The 24,587-nt window shown below is 44.2% G+C and overlaps 1 protein-coding gene across 3 annotated transcripts in view; it reads right to left on the reverse strand.

Annotated features, from left to right (window-relative positions):
- Positions 1-24,587, reverse strand: part of nfia (nuclear factor I/A) — a 128,679-nt gene that overhangs the window by 95,101 nt on the left and 8,991 nt on the right. The window lies entirely within an intron of this gene.

Consider the following 24,587-nt stretch of genomic DNA (forward strand, 5'->3'; position numbering starts at 1 on the left):
CATCAAAATGAATGAACCTCACTGATAAACGAGTCTGTTACAGAAAGTTGACAACTCCCCAAACGTCTAATTGTGCTGAGTGTCGTCTGCTGGAGTCCACACACACCAGAAACACTGTGCAGCGATGCATCGCTGACGCCTGCAGCTCGCACCGGATGCGTCACGCAGACACAAGCAGCAGAGTGTTGCACCCGTCAGAGAGAATAAAACAGGAAGCAGGAGAGTAGCCGATGGTCATCTCACGGAATCTTTACATAGAACACTGCATGGTGGGAAATCCACATCACACAGGTTTGAGAGGACACTCGGCCCCGAGGCTCAAACTGTCAGATGATGGATTTAAAACTTGGTCTGACGGTCGTCAGGATCGTGAGACAATGAACTGATAATGTGACTGACTGAGAACATGGCGACGTCCATGATCACAACACGTCAGATGTTTGGTCACTGCTGATACCGTGCTTGTGAAGATGTCTGATGAATCATATGATGAATTTAACTAATCGATAAATAAATCAAAGCTTTTATCTGCAGAACAAACATTGATCCATGTTTCTATCTGATGTCCTTCGTGTGCAAAGACTTTTCATGTGTAACGTCCTCACTTTCACCTGAACAACAACAGAGGAGACGGGACGCAGCAGATTTCAGAGAAACCATCTGAAGGTGAGGACGGCGAACGCAGCCTCGTCTTCCATCCTGACCGAGAGGAGGGTCAAGGTAAACCAGACTAACTGCTGGGGGGGACGGAGGACGAGTCAGCGGTTCATTGGTGAACGGATAACAAAAATAAAAAAATCCTCCCATCTCCTCACCTCCGGCCTCCCCCAGAGAGAGAGAGAGAGTGGAATCAAACTCTGCTCAGTTTATGGATCCAGTCGAGGAAAAGTTTTACATTATAGCTCACGAAAATATCTGATAAGTGCTGAAGGGAAAGCAGCGATGGGTCAGAGGTCAGCACTGACAAGAGACAAGCTCCTCAGATTCTTCTCCGTCTCTTCTTCTTTCTGTCTCACATATCTGAACCCGTCTCTCTCTCTTTCTCTCTCACACACACACACACACACACACACACACACACACACACACACACACACATTATTAAGCCTTGGCAGCAGATTGCCCACGCACACCAGGTTTCACCAGGACCCAACCTGACTGGGCGCCCAAAAAATATTCTGCCGTCTTTGAGCAGGAAGAAGGAAGCCTGCAGGCGGCGAGATGATGGGGGAACGTAGGCAAGCTGTCAGCAGGGCCGGGCATATGCTGGGCCCCCCCACCACCACCACCACTCCCTCCTTCACCCCTCTAAAAAAAATCCTCCGCCCACGCCCCCCCTCTCCAGACCTCCTTCTGTCTCCGCTCCACCAGGCAACCAGTCTGTGAACCAGTCAGATCATCACGTTGTTCATCGTTTAGAGCTGAACAATGAAATATCAATAATTATAACAATATTCTCTTCACTGGTCAAAGGTTCCACTAACATCTGGCTTTTATCTGCGGTGGGACTCAGACATCGTTCACCCCCGGGTCACATGACTCTGCAGCAGACGCAGGGTTTTATCGGCTCCAATCACCAGTGATGGAGAAGTGACACACGGGAGAACGAAGTCATTTGGCAAGACGGCGAGGTGAGAGAGGGCCTCGGTGCATTGATGACGTCGAACATGACGTATCGGGGGAAACTGAAAGACAAACTGAGAGGTTTCCCCACATTACAAAACCTCTGTATATCCTCTGAGTCTGTATATTATCATTCTGTCTGGTTTTACTAATTATGAATGTGTTAAAACCAAATCAGCAATTTGTTCTATTCTCCTACGGACAACATTTCTTCCAAACTCCAAATGTTTTTAAGTTTTTAAAACCACAACCAGGAGAAATAATGAGTCTTTACATTTTACAGAAATAATAATGTGACCATTAGATAATTATCAAATCTACTGACAGAGTTTGAACAAGTTCAATTTGAGCCTTAATGAATGAAATTGATAATAATAATAATAATTCACAATCCCCTGATTGTAACCCCCAATAACCAAACTGTCTCACTGATGAGAAAACCATTTTATCATGTTTCATCCATTTAATTTAATTTGCAGCACAAACATAGAAAAGTCTTTTTCACTCCTGTTTCCTTGTAGCTGCTTTGGTCCCTCACTAGTCGGGATTATCTGATGTTTATATCTGAAGTATGACGTATTAAAAGTGATTCTTTCTGAGGTGATGATACTTGTAAGAAATTATAATTTAGTAAAACAAGAACTGTGTATTTGACCCCAGTGTTCAACCCGAAGTTACAACCCTGGAAGGAATCAGAGAGTTACAGAGAAAAGTCAGGTTAAATGAACTGGAACACAGTTAAGACCTGATATGTAATATTTTAAGGTGCTTAGGACTTTTCAAGGAATTAAATTATTCAGACTTTTAAAGCTCCTGCAACAAAACCTGTGCCTGATCTCATATCTTTCAGCCGAGCGCATCAAGACAAATATCTCAAATTATTTTCGTGCTGTGGTCGGGTCACGTTGGGGGGGGGGGCTATCTACCTGATTGTTTACGCTGTGTGTGTCTGTGATTGGGGGAAAGTTAAATAAAACCAGGATAACTGTCGGGTAAACTGAGCTGCACTCTGGTTTGATGGTGCAGAGACATAGCAACAGCAGCAACACTCCCAGAAACAAGTCAACAATAAAATCTAACAGTAGTTTCAACCTGTTTAAATCTCTCACGCACGCACGCACGCACGCACGCACGCACGCACGCACGCACGCACGCACGCACGCACGCACACACACACACACACAGCAAAGACGCTGTTCAACAGCGCGCAGTGAAAGACAGCTGCTTTAATCAGCTCGTTGTGTTTGTAATGGAGTGAATTCACCTGAACACAAAAACACTGGAAGGTAACAAGGCAGGAAATGCTCCAACACACACACACACACACACAGATGTGCACCCCCCCCTCAAACACAATACGAAAACAACAGAGGAGACCTGCCAGCTGTTCCCATAAAAACAGCCAGTCTGCACACACAGCTGGAGACACACAAACACACACACACAAACACACACACACAGTCTGCGGCAGGTGTGAGGCAAGATGGGAACCAATGGGATCGCTGCGTTAATTAAAGTGAGGAGATGATTGATGTCACAGAGCTTCTGGTTTCTTATTGGGCAGCTGACCATCCAGGTCGGAGCAGCAAGAAAATATAATTAACACTAAACAACACTTGTATCATAATTATTAAAATATAGATAAAATTAAGTGATTTGGGGGAAAAATATATTAAATTATTCAAATATTTTATGACGAGCAGAAACAGTTTTCAAGTTTGTGAATCAGCTGTATCCTCGATTTTATCCCCAGAACGAATCTGAACATTTTTATAAAATATTATAATTGTACATTTTCACACAGCAACTAAACCGGTGTCAAGCGGTGGTTCAGGGCCTTTCAGGGGCCTTTCAATGAGGCTCCAAGGGTCCGATAATCACATTTCCTCCACATGGAGACAAACATCAAAAACTACAGAGACACAATCGTCCAAATTTAAATCTTAACCTCTGGTTTAAAATAGTCTGACGTAGTTTCTCTGTGGTGTCCTCGTGCCAGTGTTTCATGTTGTGTGTTTAATCAAATATTCATATCTGTGTACATAGATTCTAAGGAAAAATGAAGGATTCTGACAAACTCCGTGTTTTCACCATGAAACTTCACCAACAACGTTTCTGACATTCTATGTTAAAAACGTCTTCATCAATGAACGTGTCGTTTCCATTAAATTGAATCTGAATTCTGGATAAAACCAGGTTCAACCTTCTCATTTCTTTTGAACTGAGGAGATTTTGTGTTTTCTGTTTCCATCACTATACAAATCAGAAAATGCTGTTATCAAAAATAATTCTCAATAAAATATTGTTTGAATCAAACTTTCTGTATATGTGTATTTTTGTACCAGTAAAAATCATCAGAATGAAAGTGGATAGAGATTTAAATCTACAGACATCAGACGTGATATGAAAACATCTGTATATTTCCACTGGTCAAACATTTAGATTTTTCATTCTTCATTTGTTATTTTACTGTGAAACTCTTTTTAACCTCCTTCATGATGTGAAACGCAGATTAAATAAACTTGATGAACTGAAAAGGATTTTGTCATTTGAAGATGTCGACATCGGCAGCGTAGTTTTTAAGAGTGAGGAGCAGTCAGTCATGACGGTTTTAGGCCTCTGCTGCGCCATCATCGTGTCCGCTCTCTTTCTCTCTAATGCGCCTTTAATTGAACGCTACCGCCGTCCTGTCGTCTCATCTCACACTGTAGATCTGTCTCTTTCTCCTGATGGGGGGGGGGGGGGGGCGGCGCTGCAGACAGGAGCTTTACCTCCGAGCAGCGGCGGGCCTTTTGTGGCCTTCGGCAGCAGTCGGGAGGCCAGGCCGCGTCTCCTGCGGTGTGACTAACGTGGGGCGACAGCGCCAAGGCGGCAGAGGGTGACGGCCGATTGCCAGAAAGCCTCACGCTACTCGGCTCGGCTCAGGGCCGCCTTTGTACGTCGTCGCCGCCCGCTATCTTCCCACAACATGTGCTGTTGTCAGGGGCCCGAGCGAACCAAAGCTGCCTCTGTGGAGAGAAAGATCCCCACAAATCCTCTTGATGCGCTCCCCCTCTAACGTCTTCATTTACCATAACCACTGGCCTGGTAGTGTCTGAAGAGGGAGGGGGTGGGAAACGATGACTAATTCATACGAGTGTTTGAACTTCAGATACACGGCTGAGAAATGAACCAACTTTGTGTTCAGCAGCCAATCAGAAGGCTGGATTCCTCTAATCACAATGAGCAGCAGAGAAATGAGACGCAGAGATTCTGTTCAGAAAGAATCTAATCATTGATCAATAACTTCACACAAATCAATAACACTGGAAACATGCGGAGCAGGAAAATCATGAATGAGACCAGAGGAGACACGTCCATTCACGATGTGATGTCTCCCTCTGCTGGTGCTTGGATGGAAACTACAACACGTGGGCTGCTGCAGCAGCACAGAGACATCTGAGCTCCAAGCCGAGCCACAGCGAGGAGGTCGCGAGGAGGTCACACAGAGGTCACACAGAGGTCACGAGGAGGTCACACACTGGCTCCTTCTATTTACTGCTTGTGTTTATAATTATTATTAGACTGTGAAGTGTCTACTTCATACTGCGACACATTGAACTGAATGAATCCAACTTTACACCAGACCAGGGCCGCAGATGAAAATTAGTCTTGTTATTGTTAATAAAATATGTCCCTGAAAAAGAAATGAAATAAACAAATAAAAAGACTTATTCTATTATTGTATTCTTGCACATGGTCCAGGTTTAAATGGCTGAATGTTTAAAAGTTCATTTAAATCAAAACACGGTTTTTCATTCATTGGTCAATTTCAAGATTTTGTTTTGCTTCCACAAGAATTTTTATTTTTTGTACTAATTAAAAATAAAACGTTCAAATACACATTTAGGTTTTTCTGTTTCTTCACTGTGTCAGTTTTCAAATCAGAGTTTCTTCTTTTCCTCAATCAGAAATCTCCAGTTACATTCATCAGACCTTTCAAATGTTTTAATGATGATTGTTTGCAGATTCATTTGAATCAGCTGACGGGTCAGATGGACAGTTTGACAGTTAAAAGAGTTTGAAGTGGACTGACCACTGAGCCCAGGCTCCCCTGTCACCTCTAAGGGCCAACAACAGAGAAGTCCAAGAGCTTAGTGAAACAACACTGAACGACCACTGGGGGTCCCAGGGGCCGTTCTTATCATCTGTCCATGAGTGTTAGAGCAGGAGCCAAGCCGCCGGAACCTTTCTAATAACTTATCAGGTTTCCAAACACTGACCTACAGTAGAATCATCTGTGTGTGTGACCTGAGTGTGAAGGAGAGTAATGAGCACGGCAGGGACGACAGCAGGAAGCGAGGGCGATGAAGGATGCTGCAGGAGGAAGTGGGACACAGGGACGCCATCACTCAACGCCCCCCACCCCCCGATATGTGGACCAGAGGAAGATGGATCTGGTTTGTGGATGATGCATGAACCTGTGAAGACACTTGGGCACACGTCCAAACATGTTTGTCATGAAATCTGGATCAAGTCTGTCCACAGTGATTCTGTTTTTAGAAATCCCATAACTCCATCTTAACAACTTCCAAGACCCCGTCCTGCCACCTTAACAACTCTTCTACAACACAAGAGTCCACCTTTACAAGGTCTTCCCTTTCCATCAATGGCGACTACTTCCTCAGACCAGTCACCTCGTGTTGTACACCACAATACATCCTGCATCACCTTATCCCACCTTAAGCTCTACATAAACAATGAAAGTCCACCTTATCGGCCCGCTTCACCTCTTTACCGATTTTCACACCCTCCCACAGCATCAGACCACCTTAACGACCTCCTCAGATCATCAATCAATCATTAAAATTTGATTTGTACAGTTCATGTTCACAAATCACCATTTGTCTCATAGGGTTTTAACAAGGTTTGACATCCTCTGTTCTTAACGAGGAAAAACTATAACAAACAGTAAAAACTATCATCCTCCGATCAGCGTCACCACATCCTAATGCTCCAGTTCACCTTAACTACACCTGCTGTGTATTGAAGACAGTGTTTGGATAATAAAACTCGTCTGTGTGCTGCTGTGTGTAAATCCTGTTGAGGTATTAAAGCGCTCTACCTACTGAGAAACACATTCCACCTTAAAATGAGAAGTCACGGCTTCTGTAACTGTGTGATGTCATCAGCACACTGAACAATGTTGGAACTTTGAATTTGTTTACAAGAAACACAACAACTGTAAAATGTCATATTTCCCCTCAATACTTCTATGATGCTGTCGACCGTCAACGCATCTTCACAGACTCCAACAATCACCCCGGTCCACCTTAAACACATCCTAAACAATGTTGGTATGAACCTTAACACTTCTGTCTTCCTCTTAACATTGTGACATTAACTTGAACCCCCACCATCTGTAAATCAAACCGTAAGGATGCTACAGTCCACCTTAAACATACACCTTCACTGACATTACACCGTCAGGGCTCAACTTCACTTCCTGCCACTACGACTTCCTCCAAATACCACCTTAACTTTCACTGACACCTCCACAGACCACCTTAAACTCACTTCCAGCTCAGTGTTTGTCTTCTTGACCTACCTGTCTCTTCGGCTCCTCTCTCTCTCTCTCTCCCCCCTCTCCCCCTCCCTTCCTCCCCTCTCCCCCTTCTCTCCCCCCTCTCTCCCTCTCCCTCCCCCTCCCCAGCACTAAATGGATGTGCCCTCCTGAGTGAGCGGGTCAGTGCTTATTTCCGCAGAACTTAATGAAAAGCACATGTTGTCATTCTCTCTTTGGGCAGCATCTCCTCTCCTCCTCCTTCTCCAGCTCCCTACACTCCCTCCAGGCCTCCTCGTCCGGTCAGGCGGGGCCAGAGGAGGTGACTGAATCTCCAAGAGGAAGATGGAGGAGAGGGATAACTCCCTAGGAGAGGGAGGTGAAAGGAGGTGAGGGAGGATTTTCAAAGTGGGAGAACAAATGCTGCGCTCATGTAACTGGAGGATGTCCAGGAATTCTCCTGAACCTCTCTTAAACCCTAAAGAGTCAACCCTAACCCTAACCTCCACTCTAACAACCCTGAAAACACACGTCATCATTCACACACAGGTCATGTGATGTAAACAGGAAGTGGAGTGTCTCCTCTGCAGTGGAGATCACTGACCACTGTCGTAGTCAGATTTATTTATTAAATTACAGCACACTTGTAATAACAGTCACGGTCTAAAACACCATTAAATCACAGATCATGAAGCTTGTGAAGATGCACAGTAATAAAAAATAAATAAAATAAAATTCTAATAATATAATCGTTTTATCATTGAATTGTATTTCTCTGAGTCTGATGCGAATCACACCATGAGGTGATTTACAGCCCTAAAGTTCATCCAGACCAAAACACAACCCCAGAGCTTTCAAAGTAAAACGAGGCCAGCAGCGTTCACACAAGTGGAGTAGTTTGGACGTGACTACACCAGATTCACTCCATCCAACATCTCCTCAGAGCATCACAGAAAACTTCTACACGTCCTTCTTGTAACACACTTTGTCTTAACATCCTCCTCCTCGTCCTTATTTCACTTCTGTTCCTCCACAGAACTTCAGTATTCAGTAAAAGTATTCAGGAAAACAGATATCTGCATCTGATGCAAGGAGATTAATATTTACTACTATGTTTACCATATAAGAAGAAGAAGTGTGTGTGTGTGTGTGTGTGTGTGTGTGTGTGTGTGTGTGTGTGTGTGTGTGTCCAGCTGCAGACAGACTGAGGATCCTGGGAATAGGTGCATCATAAATATTCATATTGGTGCCTGTGGTTGGAACAGCTGCCACAGAGAGGAACAGGCTGCTGGGAGACGATCGATCGCAACTCGTGTTGAACCACAGCTTGGGACATGCACACACACACACACAGACACACACACAGACACACACACAGACACACACACAGACACACACACACTCCTGGCTGCAGCAGGTGGAGGGGAATCTGTCTGTTTGTCTGCTTCAGGCTACCGGTGGAGACGCACAACAACAAGGCAGCTCTGTCGCAAACGTGTGGTGAGGTCATCTGACGAGAAAAATGATTGACACGTGCAGAGATTGACGAACGATTGAACGATGTGTGTTTGATCAATCAGCTGCACAACGTTGTGTCTGATAAAGTGAGCACGCTTCTCTTGTTTCCTTTACAAAGACCAACATCTGCAGGAGTCACAGAAACTGATCCTCAAACGACTGTATCATGAAACATCGCCACCTGCCGCCATCATTATCGTGGCTACAACAGAGTTTACAGCTGATCAGGAGTCTGTGGGGCAGAGACATGACGTCTCCGACCCAGGCTGGTTGAATAATCACAAAAGAGCGGGCCAGCTGACCAATCAGAGCAGACTGGGCTTTACGGGAGGCGCTCCATGTATCAATAGTAGTAATAGCTGTAGTTTTTACTGTCAAGCACTTCTCTCATCAAATCTGTTGGACGTAGTTCTGTCCAATTCCGTTATTATGAGCTGGTTTTTGATAACAATGGCTGACAGGCTAATGTGAACACCATCAACTCAGGGTTATTGGGTTGTGACGTCATTCCAAGGGCCAAGTTTAGACGTATAAGGGAACACACCATAAAGGTGGATAATGTCAAAGTGTCTTGATCGCCCCCTGTAGTCTGCCTGCAGTACAGGTCATACAACCCTCCTCCATGTTAGGCAGGTAAACCTGTTCTACTAGAGACCAAACTAACATCTGGCACTTTAACGTCCACTAGAGTCTGTTGGAAGTGTCCCTTTTTATTTAAAATCAAGATTTCAAACATGGGAAAGTGTTTCATCATTAGCTGTATATAAAATTATCATAAAAGTAGAGCTTGTAAAACATTTTTCCCATGGTTCCCTGGTTGAAGCGAGGTTCGCTCTCATCTCTGTCAGAACTCAGAGTCAGATGTCATTTCCTGTTTGATCCGAGCGCTCTCTTTCCATCGGCCCTGCTGGGGGAATATTCATCAGCAGCCCTGAAGGCAGTTTCCAAAACTCCGTTCTTCAAGGTTAAATCAAGTTCCCTTCAAACTTTTCCCCTTAATATTACAATTATACCACTGGCTCGTCCGTTGCCTGGAGGGGAGCGGTACGAATCCTCAATTGGCCGTCCAGATGTTTCAGCGACAAGCAACAACTGTCTGGTCCTGGAGAGAGCCGGCTCTCAAACGCCACTCAGCTGTGTCTGAATCAAGCTCCAACAGCAGCCGAGACGCTCGACAAACACAAACCTCTGATCTGTGCACGTTTTAAAACACTCATGGAATTTTCAAGATCATAGATTTGATGGTTTTTTCATGTTTCATATAATTTAAACAAATCCACTTTTAATATCAGTTCATTTTAAATTTTTTAAGCAATTGCAATAAATCAATTGAACTATTAAACATTTTGATCTACATGAGGTTTTCCCTGAGCCTTCAACCACATTGACCTTTGACCCGGCCTCTGCTGCGTCACATAAGTTGACTTCAACATAAATCTATGTTTGTCTCTTTTGCTGGACTGATGACTGACTGACCTCTGACGTGGTAAACTTCCAGCGTCCCCTCCAGCTGCCTCGCAGTGTGAAAAAGGAAAAGATTCAACTCTGTTGACTCCTTCAGATCTGTTTTGTTCATGTTTTATGTGGAAAGGCCTCAGTTTTCTTCACCATGCCCCAGTTATCAGTGCAACATGAGCCAAATGTGTTTGGGAGACTCGTGTGATGGAAGTGAAGCAGAGAGGGGAACAGATGGGCTAAATTAATTAGCCCATGTATGTTTAAGTAGAAAGGTATTTATTTGCGTGAGTGGCCAACGGCTGGAATCAAACGGCGGAGGAAAGAGGGACAGGGGAGTAACTTCCTCTTTAGCAAATCTCGAGGAAAAGCGACGTTTTCACAAGCTTGTGGTGATCGGGTTGCAACGCAGAGTGGTTTCAGGGAATTATAAATAAATCAAAGTCAAACAGGCGATCTGGACGGAGGAGGAGAGCTCTTTGTTTACGGCCGACTCTGGAGACCTGAAACGGACCCTCCGAATAAATAAATACCACCGCTACAGGAAGTTCAGCCGCTTTCCCTCAGGCCCAGTTTAGTTTTATTAGCTACAGTCCTGCAGAGATACCAAACAATGACCCCCCCCTCTTTAAGCATGTGTGCTACTCCCTGAACCGCTCTGTGGCTTCGACAGGATCTGTTCAGAAAACTCAGAGACGTTATCAAGAGGTTAAAACTTATAATAACTAGACCATCACTCGTTAGAGCTCAGACCTCCACAAATTTAAATTCGATCTAATTGCACCAAATCACACACACTCATAAATATCACTCCTCTAAACATTATCAAGATTATTCTCTGGGAAATCAGTGAAAATGTTGAAAAGATAACAAATTCCCGGATCGGGCTCCTGATCCATATCTGCACCAACATTTAAGAAGTCCTCTCCTGACTCACGGAACCTCCTCCCAACAAGTTTCATGGAAATACATTCATTTCTTTAATGTAATCTTGCTCACAAACAAAATAATATTCCTCAGTTCCTCATGAAACATGAGCAAAGCAGATATTTCTACATGTATTTGTATCCATGACACCTTGTTGCTGCGTGTCTGTGCTCACCAACTGCTGGAAAACCATGAAATCAACAGTGAAATGTAAATTGCACAACCAAACCAACATCACACTCATAAAACATTGATGCTTTGTGCTACTACTGAGAACATCAGCATCAGGTCAGACGGGACACTTCTTCATTTCAGGTGTTTCCATATTGCTCAGCACAAAATATATTAGGAAACAACAAAAGTTCCTCTAATGATGAAACTGACTTCAATCAGGAGTTAGTTAGTTTCATTACACACTCAGGTGTGATACTGGACTCTCGTCTACAACTAGAATAAAATAGCTGCTCTGTCTTACTGAATTCAAACCAGCAACCACCTGTGACCAGGTTCAAAACCGGCATAGCCCAGACTGAGTGATCGACAGAGACTAATCTCAAAACACGATCGAGTTTAATGATAATATTTCTTAAATAACGTCTCTAAAAAACTTCTGTACTCAAAAATATCTATGGCACATTCAGGACTGGGGAATAAAAACGTAGTGTTGAACTTCAAGCATATATTCTATAAGCTTCGTTAATAATTAAAGTGCCAGGACAGAGGCGGGCTGGCAGTGAGGAGGTGGAGGGGGGGACTGGAGAACAACAGCTTGCTCTCAGCAGGGGTCCTGGGGAAGGAGCAGGTGAGGAAGTATCCATTGCACTGCTTCTACAGCGTCTACCTGACACCGGTTCAGCGAGAGGAGGGCATGTGAGGAGGAGGAGGAGGAGGAGGAGGGAGGCTCTTAGGCTGAAATATCAGAAAAGCACAGAAAGCAGAAAACCACCATCTGGCAAAGGACTTGACCCAAATAAGAGCGGTTCTGTTCCCACTGCACCTATAAGACCCTCCCAGGTCAGAACAAATCCAACAAGAGCAGGAAATCAACAACTCTCACTTTTTAAAGCTCAACAGCAAAGTTCAAGTCCAGTTCATTTTCTGAATAGAGATTTATATGATCAGCCATAATGTTTTAACCATCCAAGGTAGACTCCCCACAAGCGAGGAGACAGTGGACGATGTTATACTCCCCTGTAGAAGCCACACGTATGATGGCAATTGTGTTTTAAGAAAAATTTGTTTTATTCACAATGTCATGGAGAAGTATTACACTACCCACAATCCTAGTGAAATTTGATAGGTGGAGCGCGCAAACAAGTTTTTACCACAACCGCGAAAATCGTTTCATATATGATGAGCTACAATTGGATAGTTCAGCGTTACTGCACTAGTTCACGAGACACTATGAACAGTCGAGATACAAACTACAATATATTACAACATTTTACTAACAAATTCAGGTGGATTGTATGAAATGTAGATGTCTTTTAAAGCCAATACAAATATTTGAATAACAGCAATGAACCAAACATCTGCTAACATCAACCTGATACTGGTGATCTGTTTTTAAAAATTTTAAATCCTCAGTGCACGGAACCCGCGGTAAGTTTGAAGACGACAGAGCGGAGGTATTTGAAGGGTTAATCCTGATGATATCATCGGCCCAGATGAGGTAAACTCTTCTGTGCGTCTGACATGGTGCCAGAGGTTAAAGGTCACCAGAGCGGATCCGTCCGGTCTGTTTGGAGACCCCTCCCTCAGCAGCCATCAGCACCTGTCAGTCAAAGTATCAGTGCGCCTGACAGGACGCGCTGAGGGCACGACTTATTTCAACCGGAGCGAGCTGTGTTTTTCTCTGCAGCAGAGAAAATAATCCTTCACGTCGCTCACAGTCCTGAACATTCAGAGTCAGACTGTGAACCTGCAACCATGAGCTCCCAGTCACAGTGTAGTCAGCTCAGACTTCTGTTCACATGTACCCAATCATATCCACAGATCTTTAACACTTCAGAGCCACCGTACATACAAGTACAGAAACTCCAAGACGCTGCTGGTGAGGAACCTGAAATACTCATTAAACACACCTTTGTTTTCATTTAAACACGGGAAAAAAATGGAATGTCAAATTTAGGGAGAGATATTTATGTGTATATATATAAAATACACACAATTATAAGGTATCTGTATTTTTGATCCTCATTTCTGAAATTAGTAAGAAGTTCATTGTATGTTTTGCTGTGCATGTGACATTAAAAACCTTGAGAACTTATTGTTTCTGACATAGTTGATGTATTTTCCAGTTTATCTTGATTCTTGCACTGCTGCTTGTGATAACATTTAAATCTTTGTCTTTCTTTTTAATGAGAGAAACAATCTTGGAGAAATCTCGTTTTTTAGTTAAGGTATAATTTTGGTAAAGGTGCAGATTAAATAGGTATTTTAAATGAATCAGCCCTGTTGACTTCTTCTGACCATCTGTTGCACAGAAAAATGACAGAAAGAGTGCCTGTGCTTGTCCACCTTGTATTATCAGTTTAAAATGAATTATATTCTCTTATAGCACAGTATGTGTGAAGAAACACGAGGCAGCTTTAACCCAAGACAATTATCTAAAGAAGTGTGGTCACAAATCTGCTGTGAACAGTCGTCATGGAGACGACCTGACTGCACCTACTACTCTGTGGTTATTATACAGAGAGGTCAAAGGTCACAGTGGGTTCGACAGTGTGGCAGGATGATGGAGAAAGTGTAGGTCTCCGCAGGAAGTTCTGAAACTGAAGACCGCCGACCTGCCGGGTTTGTGATCTCCAGCTGGGTCTGTGCCTCGTCTGTTTTCTCCTCATTCACTGGATTAATTAAATCCGCTGCTCACTGCTCCCATTTCATTGTCCCGCGGCCTCTTTAACAGACCTCTCCATTCACCCCAGAATGGTTTTATGTACGAGCTTGTGCTCCAAGCTCAGGCCTGGATTTACAGGGCTTTGTTATGTATTAAATTTACTGCAAGATGGTCAAGATCACATTGGGCTACGATGGGTTAAAATTGATTATATGATAAAATTACTTTTACTTTGTTTCCCCATTAAGTCACTAATTTGTCTGGGCTGTTTCTTTTCCTTCCCGCAAATAATCATTTCTAATGAGAACGTTCATGTCCATTTAATGTGTTAATTTAATGTCCACACCTCAGGATAATTATCAATTGAACTAAACAGATTTCACGTAATGATGAAAGTACACGCTGCTGTACTGAGACCTCCTGAACCAGGTCAGGACTGGTTCTGCCGTGGTCTGAGTTAAAGGAAGGAGCTGGTTGTTGTTGAGCGTGTGGCGGTTGAGGCTCCGCCTGGCCTGCGCAGGCCTGCAGGGCCACGTCAGGACACCTAATCTGCTTCATTAATGCTCCCAGTCGACCATCAGCGCCCAGCTCCCAAAGTCCTCTCTGGTTTCAGCCCGTCCTGTCCGAGGCCGCGCTCACCTGCAGCTGTACCTGCTCAATCACTGAACTGCAACGCTAACGGTCCCACTGGAAACACTGCGGTTACTAATGCCTCCTTTTTCCCTGATTAATTAAAACAGCAAACTATACCGACAATACAACACACACTTCTACTGATGTTTCAGGACATACAATGTTTTATATATGTGTTAATTTTACAGTTTTACTCTGAAATCACTCTAAACATATAGATAAACTCTTGTTTTAAGATAAATAAAAAATCATTAGAAAATAATTCAAGTTTTCCAAAGTATTTCACACAGTTGGATAATGTGGTTTTCACAGGACCCTAATAAGAAGTCGAATATGATCACAAATCAATTAAAGAACCAGTGCAGTATTTTTCATTTTCCCAATAATTCTGTGATTAATCACACCGCACCATATGAGCGGAGGATAGAGCCAACTGACTGTTAAGTACTTCATCACTACGAGCAGTGTTTCAGCTCCACGGCCACAGAAACAGTGTTTGAAGCAGAGATGTAATATTCAGTTGATCAGTTAATGGCTGGAGGTTTTCTGAGCTCTGGCAGAAATCGGAGTGGATTTCTTTTCACAACCCCCTCCAATGTTTCTCCACTGAAACCAGAATAAGCTTGTTAAAGCCCTCAGCGTGGTAAACAGAAAGAATCAGGAAGGGAGATGGAAACAATTAGGGACGGGCAGATGTACAGCTGATTAGTGTGGAGGATGGATCCAGTTTGGAAAAGCAGATCTGCAGCTTCACCGTGTGCAGGCCACACAGGCCTGACTCACAGAAACACTCAGAATCATTCACATTAATACTTGAAGAGAAATATTAGCGCAGCTATTAAATATTTTCCACTGAGCTCTTCGGCTTCCTCATGATGAGAGATTCAAACTGACAAAGATGCAGCAAAGACCTTCAGGAAGAAGTTTAGTTTCTTTACTTCAGTACATAGACTGTAAATAAAGATGGACGACGTGTCTCCACGTCCTCCATTTATTTAACGTCTACTTTGATATTTTAGTTTGGTTCATGTCCCATCTGCTAACATGGAGGAGACAGGGTAAAATCCTTCATCCACTAAATTGACAAAAACCATGAAGATCTTAAAAATGTGACTTCAAACTCCTGTTTGGATAAAAAGTCTGTTTACAACGTTTTCCATGAATCCACCAACCATCAACTTTTTACAACAGCAAGGTTTTCTCTCTGCACTTTTGTAAAATAAAAAGTTAACAACAATTCAACAACAACCATCAATGAAGACTGTTTTGTCAAACTTCCATTTCATACCTCGACTCAAAGACACGATGTTTTCTCTGCTTTTCACTTTTATAGATAAAACAAAGCACTTGATTTGTACTGAATGAAACATCTTGTGTTTCTGATATACATCTTCATGGATCTGCAAACACAGTAACTATGTAAAAAACATGTAACGGACCATGTGGCCTCCACCCCCCCCCCATGGCGGATTAAGCAGGGAGCCAGCTGTAGTCATGGGGGGTGCGTTGGGGGGCGGACATGCTGCCATCAGCTTCTCCAAGGTGACCCCTGGCAAAAGCTGCCGTCACATCTGTAGCCGAGCCCGGCTCGTCCTGACCGCCATCAGGCAGCAGTACCTCCTCTGTGCCCCGACTGCCCTCCACGCCACCCGGCTGGCAGGGCAGAGCGGGGGGGCCTCCTGCTGCAAGAGGAGGGAGGAGGACACAGGAGGTAGGAGGGTAACCCTACAACGCTGATATCACATTTTCACCATGATGACTTTCTACGAAGTCTGCAGCATGTCTGGAGTCAGGGAAAGATGGCGGCTACAGGGTATAATCTGTGTTCGCTTAACTTGGCGTAAAAGACGAGTTTACGTTGAGGGGTCAAACATGAATCAACTTCAGTTGCTGGAGTCAACATTTCTGATAAAAGACAAGGTCAGTGACCCCCTCAGGAGCCCATAATACCCCTGGAGGTCCTGGGACACTATATTGGGCCCCGTTAGCGGGACAGGGGGGACATATTCCCCTGTGAGAAGGTTTTTCCTGTGCGTGTGTGTTGGGGGGCAGGCCGAGGTCTCCCATGATGCCCCTACCAGCTGTTCTTCCTCAGCTCCCCGGTGGGTTGGACAGTTTGTGTGTGTGTGTGTGTGTGTGTGTGTGTGTGTGTGTGTGTGTGTGTGTGTGTGTGTGGGGTCAGTGGCTCCCCCTGTCGGAGGCTTTGGCGGAACGCGGCGAAAGGCTCGCAGGGTCGAAGGGCGCCCCGGACCGGACAGCCGTAAGTAATGGGGTCCTGCATGCACACAGGCACAGCTCTGAATCAACTTAATTAGATCAGGGAGGGTGTGTGTGTGTGTGTGTGTGTGTGTGTGTGTGTGTGTGTGTGTGTGTGTGTGTGTGTGTGTGTGTGTGTGTGTGTATGGGGGGGTTCTGGCCACGGGACAAACCTGAGAGTTTGTACACTGATAAACAGCTGATAAAGAGGTGATCGCTCCACATTACTGCTAATGAATGAGTCCGTGGAGGTGGATGCTCTGTTTCAGCAGCTCACTCCTCCAAAAATGACTTGATGCTAATTAATGGTCTCATGTGTGGCGTTTGAGTTTTCAGTTAATAACACATCGATAATTCCTGGATTATTCTCCCTCGATTCTTAAACCCTTTCATTTCTATGCCGACGTCCACAACAGAACATAAATGATGAGCTGTAGCTCATTCTCAATTTTCCATGTTCTTCTCCGAGGCTCAGTGGTCCAGTTAATTACTCACACACATGGTTATTGCTTGATTTCTCTGATTACACACAGGTGCAGTGGAAGAAAATTAAAGTTGTCACTGATATTAATTAAGTGCAGATTGAGCTCTTCTGTCTGTGACGTGAAAACTCGTTGGTGACTTGAGGCTTTATCTGCTAATCGTTCCACTACGTTCAGCAGCAGACTGAGTCCAGTACAACCACACAATCATGAAGTGGCTCTGGCCCCTCAGCTGGATCTGAAGGTGATGTTTCCACCCTGAGGCTCGGGGTGGGAGTCCATGTTCCGCTGACCGCGACGCTGCAGCTCTGCTCTCTAATCACACTGCTGCTGCTGATGATATGCAAACATCTGGCTGCTCCCTCTAATCCCTGCTCCTCTCATCATAATGAACTAAGTAGCTCTCTTCATGTTGTTTCCTTCCATTTGTTTAATTGTTTAATCACTCAGATTGCTATTAAAGCATTAATAGGTTCAAAATGCTCACCGCACCGTCATGGTTCTGCAGAATGGGGGGGGTGATTTATTTTCATGCGATTAAAGGGACATTTCACTGCGTTCCACAGCTGGTGGGATCTGTAGCTTTATCAGGAAATAATTAATTAGGACAAAGCTGTTAATGTTCAAACACACACACACACACACACCATCATAACCAGCTGTGTGGCCCCTCAGACAGTTTGGAGCAATGGGAGGATTAATTCAAACCCAGTCCACTACAGCCAACACGTGGTGGGGACATTAACGGAGTCCAGTGTTTCATCACATCACAGCTGACGGTGAAGTCGAAGAAAGGAATTTTAAAAAACTACTTTCAAAGTAAAAGCTGACCCCTGTGAATATTCCACAGTTTTGGACCAGATGACGGCTGCGTGACAGAACAGGTGATATTTACCGAGAAGAAGAAAAAAACAACAAATGGCAAAAATCCATTTCTGCCAATCGAGCAAACAGCAAACACCCAGAGCTCCCACCTCCCTGTAACTGAAGACTGACACCTCCGCTGGCAGCCAAACACCGAATGGCTGGAGACCAAGAGCTGTGTGTGGCACGCAGCAAACGATCACTTCAACACACACACACACACACACACACACACACACACACACACACACACACACACACACACACACACACACACACACACACACACACACACACACACACACACACACACACACACACACACACAGCTCCTGAATACCAGATGGTGTTTCTGGATTCTGTTTCCATTTTTTTTTCTGTTACAATCACAAAAGAGCGAGTCTGTAAAACCACAGACTCACAAACCAATAACACACACACACACACACACAGCAAATACAAACTCTCTCAGATATAAACGACAGTTATTTTGAGAGACGCTGTGTCAGTCAGTCACACAAACACCTAGTGAGCCAATCAGAGGGCAGAGGCTGTCTCCTTATTTATCAATCTATCAAACTTTATTTGTAAAGAAGTTTTCAGGGCACAGACAAAATAAAGCTGGACAACATAACAGCTCCCATAAGTGAAGCCATAGTGTCTTGATTGCCCCCTGGTGGCTGGCTGCAGTATAGCTCATAAACCCCACCTCCTCCCTGTTTTTATCCAAAGCAATTTCCAATAAGTGCATCAACCACGAGGGAACAAACCAGACCAGCAGGAATCATGTCAGTACATTTAGATTAAAAAAAGCCAAAGTACAAGTGCTACACGTCAGTGTTATATACAAGTGAACCACCAGAGATGGTTGCTACACATCATGTTCTTAACCAGTCGGTGTAGTCGGAAGAGATGGGTCTTTACAAAGTAAGAGTTAATAAATGTTTGTCAAAGATGTTTCTGTCATTTCAGCTCGTTCTTATCTCACTGACGTTTGTTCAAGTGTTTGTGATCAGTTTGGTCACCACACAAAGCTCACTGTGTTTAACAGAGATCTTTTAGCTTCACACTCGGGGGGGCTGCATTAACTGTACAGCAATTCAGTACCAGTTTACCACATTCTCTACATCAGCGGCAGCCATCTTGGTTGGATGGTTGATTTCATTGTATCAAACTTTGAAACATGGATTATTAATATTAACCAAAATCCACTGCTGAAAATGTGCGTTTTAAATTCAGGAACCAATGAGCTCAGAGCCACTCAGAGGAGGGAGTCAGGAAGTGTTGAGAGATGGACCAGCCTTAAAGTAGAAGAGTTGGAGGGTGGGAGAGGGTCTATCATCATCATCATCACCACCATCACCACCATCACCACCACCATCATCGTCCTATTGTCTCTGCTCCCAGCAGGACGTCCACCAAACACAACCAAACAACAACTGAAGGGCCTGAAGAGGAAGCAGCTGTCTTGGCTGGTCGCCATGTTTCTCCAGGGAAGAACAGACATGGAGCAGGAGGAGGAGGACAAAGACTGAGTGATGAAGAGGAGGAAGAGGATGAGGAGAAAGCTGGAGTTGGATAAGAAGAATGATAAAAGGAGGACAGGTGCAAGAAGAGGAGAAACCACAGAAGGACAAGAACAAGAAGATGAACGCATGAATAAAAGAAAAAGTGACTGTATATAAAGACCATCAATGACTGTGTATATATATATGTGTCTGTGTGTGTGTGTGTGTGTGTGTGTGTCTGTGTGTGTGTGTGTCTGTGTCTGTGTCTGTGTGTCTGTGTGTGTGTGTGTGTGTGTGTGTGTCTGTGTGTCTGTGTGTGTGTGTGTGTGTGTGTGTGTCTGTGTCTGTGTGTGTCTGTGTCTGTGTGTGTGTGTGTGTGTGTCTGTGTCTGTGTGTGTGTGTGTCTGTGTCTGTGTGTCTGTGTGTGTGTGTGTGTGTGTGTGTGTCTGTGTGTCTGTGTGTCTCTGTCTCTGTGTGTGTCTGTGTGTGTCTGTGTGTGTGTGTCTCTGTGTGTGTGTGTCTCTGTGTGTGTCTCTGTGTGTGTCTCTGTGTGTGTCTGTGTCTCTGTGTGTGTCTCTGTGTGTCTGTGTGTGTGTCTCTGTGTGTGTGTCTCTGTGTGTCTGTGTGTGTGTCTCTGTGTGTGTCTCTGTGTGTGTCTCTGTGTGTGTCTCTGTGTCTCTGTGTGTCTCTGTGTGTGTCTCTGTGTGTGTCTCTGTGTGTGTGTCTCTGTGTGTGTGTGTGTGTGTGTCTCTGTGTGTCTGTGTGTGTGTCTGTGTGTGTGTCTGTGTGTCTCTGTGTGTGTCTCTGTGTGTGTCTCTGTGTGTGTGTCTCTGTGTGTGTCTCTGTGTGTGTCTCTGTGTGTCTGTGTGTCTGTGTGTCTCTGTGTGTGTCTGTGTCTTGACTCAGTCTCGGTGCTGGTGAAGCGTCAGCTGCAGGTCAGAGGTCAGAGAGACGATGATCCTCTGGACACAGTAAACACAGTCAGTGTTTTCAGCTTCTTTACGTCATTAGAAAGTTTTTAATCTTCTGAGTAGAAGCATCTGAACTTGGACGTCTCTGAGGGCTGACTGGTTCTCTGGAGGTTTTCTGGGCCGGGGGGTTAACTCCCACTCTCCCATTAAAATAAACTTACACACTGTGGGTATATTTTATAGACTCATTTAAATAAACTTAGCTCAAGAAAAAAAATCTAACTCTGAGTATATACACACCAGAGTGGAGAGGGCTGTGGCACAGCACTTCAATTAGACTGAAGCTAAAATAGTCAGTGTCAGCTGTCAATCATGACGTCTCCGCCTGTTTTTACATCATCAAATAACTGATTCAAACACTTGAACAAACACCAGCGAGATGAGAACGAGCTGAAATGACAGAAACATCTTTGACAAACATTTATTTAACGTCTACTTTGATTATTTAGTTTGGTCCATGTGCTAACATGGAGGAGGTTATTGATCTATACTGCAGTCAACCACCAGGGGGTGATCAAGAAGCTTTAGCTTCATTTAGGGAGCCATTTTGTCGTCCATCTTTGTTTACAGTCCGTGTGATGAACTGAGATGGTAAACAAACACTGATCTGCTGTTTATTGGGTTTGAACAGTCGGTCACATGTCTTTTGTGTTGACGTCCTGCTCCAGCTCATAAAGTTCAAAATGAGACCAAACAGCAACTGAGGTTTCAGTGATATCTTCGTTCAAGTCACAACCAGAACTGGTTTGAATTCTGTACCTCACTCGTTCCTGCTCCTCCTCCAACATCTGGACTGACTCCAGACCAGTTTGTCTGTGTGGACGTCCTCCAGCTCTTCTGTGATCAGCAGCAGCGAGAGGTCAAATCTGCTGCCAAACAAAAAACAAACCTGTTCCACTGCTGCTGCTGAACACAGCCTCAACACCCAGGTTCACTGCACGTCACATCAAGAGTCCCATTCGTTCATGAACGCAGCATCGTGTGGTTCAGGTTTGGTCATTCATTTAGTTTTCCCCACACCACCAGTGAATTTGATCTTTAAAAACTGGACTAAAGTCCTGAGTGAAAAATAAATAGTTGGACTGTTCCTTTAAGGCCGGGGCAGCGTTGGCACCCAGCGCTCTCTCTCAGGTCGGCTGGGTTTCCCCGCAGTCGCCCCAGGCTCAGCTTTCCTTCACTAAGACCAGCAGCACAGCAGCGGATATTACAGCCCGGAGCCTCCGCTCGCTTATTGGACGAACAGGGAAAAAAAAGACGAAGCTAAAGAGCCGAGCGATCTGTTCAGCATTAGAGGGAGAATCACAGTTCACAGCACCTGGTCAGGTCGTACCGCCGCTCCGACTTTAACACACTCCACTGACGAAGAACCGAGACGACACAAACATTCAGAACACTGAAACATCAACTCTCTAAAGGAAGTCAACAAAAATGTCTCACTCTTCTGTTTCCGGCCAAAATGTTTCACGAACACAGACTCTGTTTTTCACCATTACAACACAACGCTTGTTGTTACGAGGGAATGTGTTGGAAACGTTAATCGATACCAACACATTGAAAGGAAAGAAAAGGATAAAGGACAAAAAGTAAGATTAAAAGACTGTGGTGGGAGTACAAATTAAGAGAAAGAACGAGAGGGAGGGAAAGTTAAAATGAAATAAGATAATGGGAATATAAAGAGAAACAAACAAAAATAATGTGAAAAATTAAAGGACCCATAAAAGAAAACGGGAAAAGAAATAAGAAAGGGAAGGAAAGGTAAAAAGGAAACTTGAGGCAAAGTTAAAAAAGAGATGGAGGGGTAGGAACAGAAAACCAAAGAAAAAATGAAAAGGAGAAAGACAGGAAACAACACAAAAGAAAAGAGAGAGATGAAAGATGAGATACAATGAGAGGGTAAATGAAAAGAAAGGGAAGGGATTAAGGCAAAGGAAAGAGAGGGAAGGAATGATGAAGGAAAAGAAAAGGAGATGAAAGTAAAGGAAAGTAGAGATGGAGGCATAGCAAAGAAGAGATGAAGTGAAAGAAAAGGAATGTCCAGAAGAGATGACAGATAAGACAAAACATTAAACAAGGAAAAGAAAAGAGGAAGGTAAAGGTAGGTAACGATCAGGAGAGACGAAAAGTATATTAGACCACAAGGAAAGGAGGCAAAGGAAAGGAGAGAGGAAGGTCAAGGGACCAGGAAGCTAGGAGAGAATAGCAAAGATTAAAAAATAAAGATAAAAAAGGAAGTAGAGGAGTGAGTCATGTCCGTTGGTTGGTGACAGCCTGAGACACACCGGGAGCTCGGGGACTCGATGTGTCCTCACACTTTCCACACCACAGGATGACCACAGGGAGGACGAGAGACTGCCAGTACGAATGGAGAGAGAGGGAGAGAGAGGTGGGAGAGCGAGCATCCCGTGTTCAGGAAGTTCAAGCAGACAATTCTAATCCCCCAATTTCCTCCTCTCTAATCATCTCTGCTCCGCTCATGGCCGTCTGCAAATTGGAAACATCTTCTGCACAATATGACACACACACACACACACACACACACACACACACACACACACACACACACACACACACACACACACACACACGGTGGTGAAAAGGTAGATCAGTGTGAGAACGTGACGAGCTTCCATCAGCTGACCGACAGATCAAACTTTGATCTCAGCTCAGTCGTTATTAAAGGAACAGTACAACAACTATAAAACAACACCTGTTAAATATCAGTTTAATCTGAAACTGATCATTTTCTTTATTGATTCATCTGAACTTTGAATCACAACCGTCTGAGCTGAGGACGTTTCCTCTCAGAGTCTGAAGCTTCACGTTGGTTCAGGTTTCATCTGTTAGTTTTAGTTTCACGTTGTGATTCAGGGACTAAAGAATTGTGTCTGACACACGTCCGTCCTGTCCTCATCACCTACGTGTGTGATGTCAGTGGGGGGGTCTTCTGTTTGAATGGAGGGAATAGATGAAGCTTGATCTGGTTGTCATGGTAACACCATAAGGTATCATTAGCAGCATCAACACCTTCAGGCACAGTACTCCACAGTACTACAGTACTCCACTGTACTACAGTACTACACAGTACTACAGTACTACACAGTACTACAGTACTCTACTGTACTACAGTACTCCACAGTACTCCACAGTACTACAGTACTCCACAGTACTACAGTACTCCACAGTACTACAGTACTCCACAGTACTCCACAGAACTACAGTACTCCACAGAACTACAGTACTACAGTACTACACAGTACTCCACAGAACTACAGTACTACACAGTACTCCACACTAGTTCAAATGCTCCACATGAACGTCCTCGTGGTTCAAACATTATGTCGTCGAAGGTGAAGACTGCAGCTGGTTCCTCTTCTTCCTCTTCTTCTTCTTCTATGGTTTAATGTGTCTCTACTTCCTGTGATTGGTCCAAACTGTCCAACAAAGTGTTTTCACTGTGAACCAACAGAACCAGGTTCAGTTTGATCCGGACCCAGAACTCCTCGTCTGGTCTGAGGAACCGTTCACACCTGAAGTTTAGACTGAACTGACGAGTGTGAAACTAACCAACAAGTTTCTTCTCAAACAGAGAGAAGCAGATGATCCTCATTCACTTGATCAGTTAATAAAACAGCTGCTGCTGATTTTCTCTTTAATCGACCGGTTGATGGATCAGTTTGACCAAAGTGAATCCAGCTCAGAGAAACATGCTGAAACTGGTTTTACTGTGTATTTACTGTGGTATGATACTAAACTCAGTGACAGTGGAAGACCTGACAGGTCATGACCTCAGAGGTCATCAGGGAGCAGCTCCGTCCTCAGTCTGCGGTCAGCTCCAGGCTGACGACTACAGGAAGGAGGAAGTCCCTGTAGATACACTGAAGCCCTCTGAGCTCTAAACAACCTGCAGCTTCCAGGTCTGATGGTTTGGTTCAGGATCAGTTTTGGTTCCTGCAGATATTCAGGTCCATC

The sequence above is a fragment of the Paralichthys olivaceus genome, chromosome 3, assembly GCF_024713975.1.
Source record: "Paralichthys olivaceus isolate ysfri-2021 chromosome 3, ASM2471397v2, whole genome shotgun sequence".
Taxonomy (NCBI): Eukaryota; Metazoa; Chordata; class Actinopteri; order Pleuronectiformes; family Paralichthyidae; genus Paralichthys; species Paralichthys olivaceus.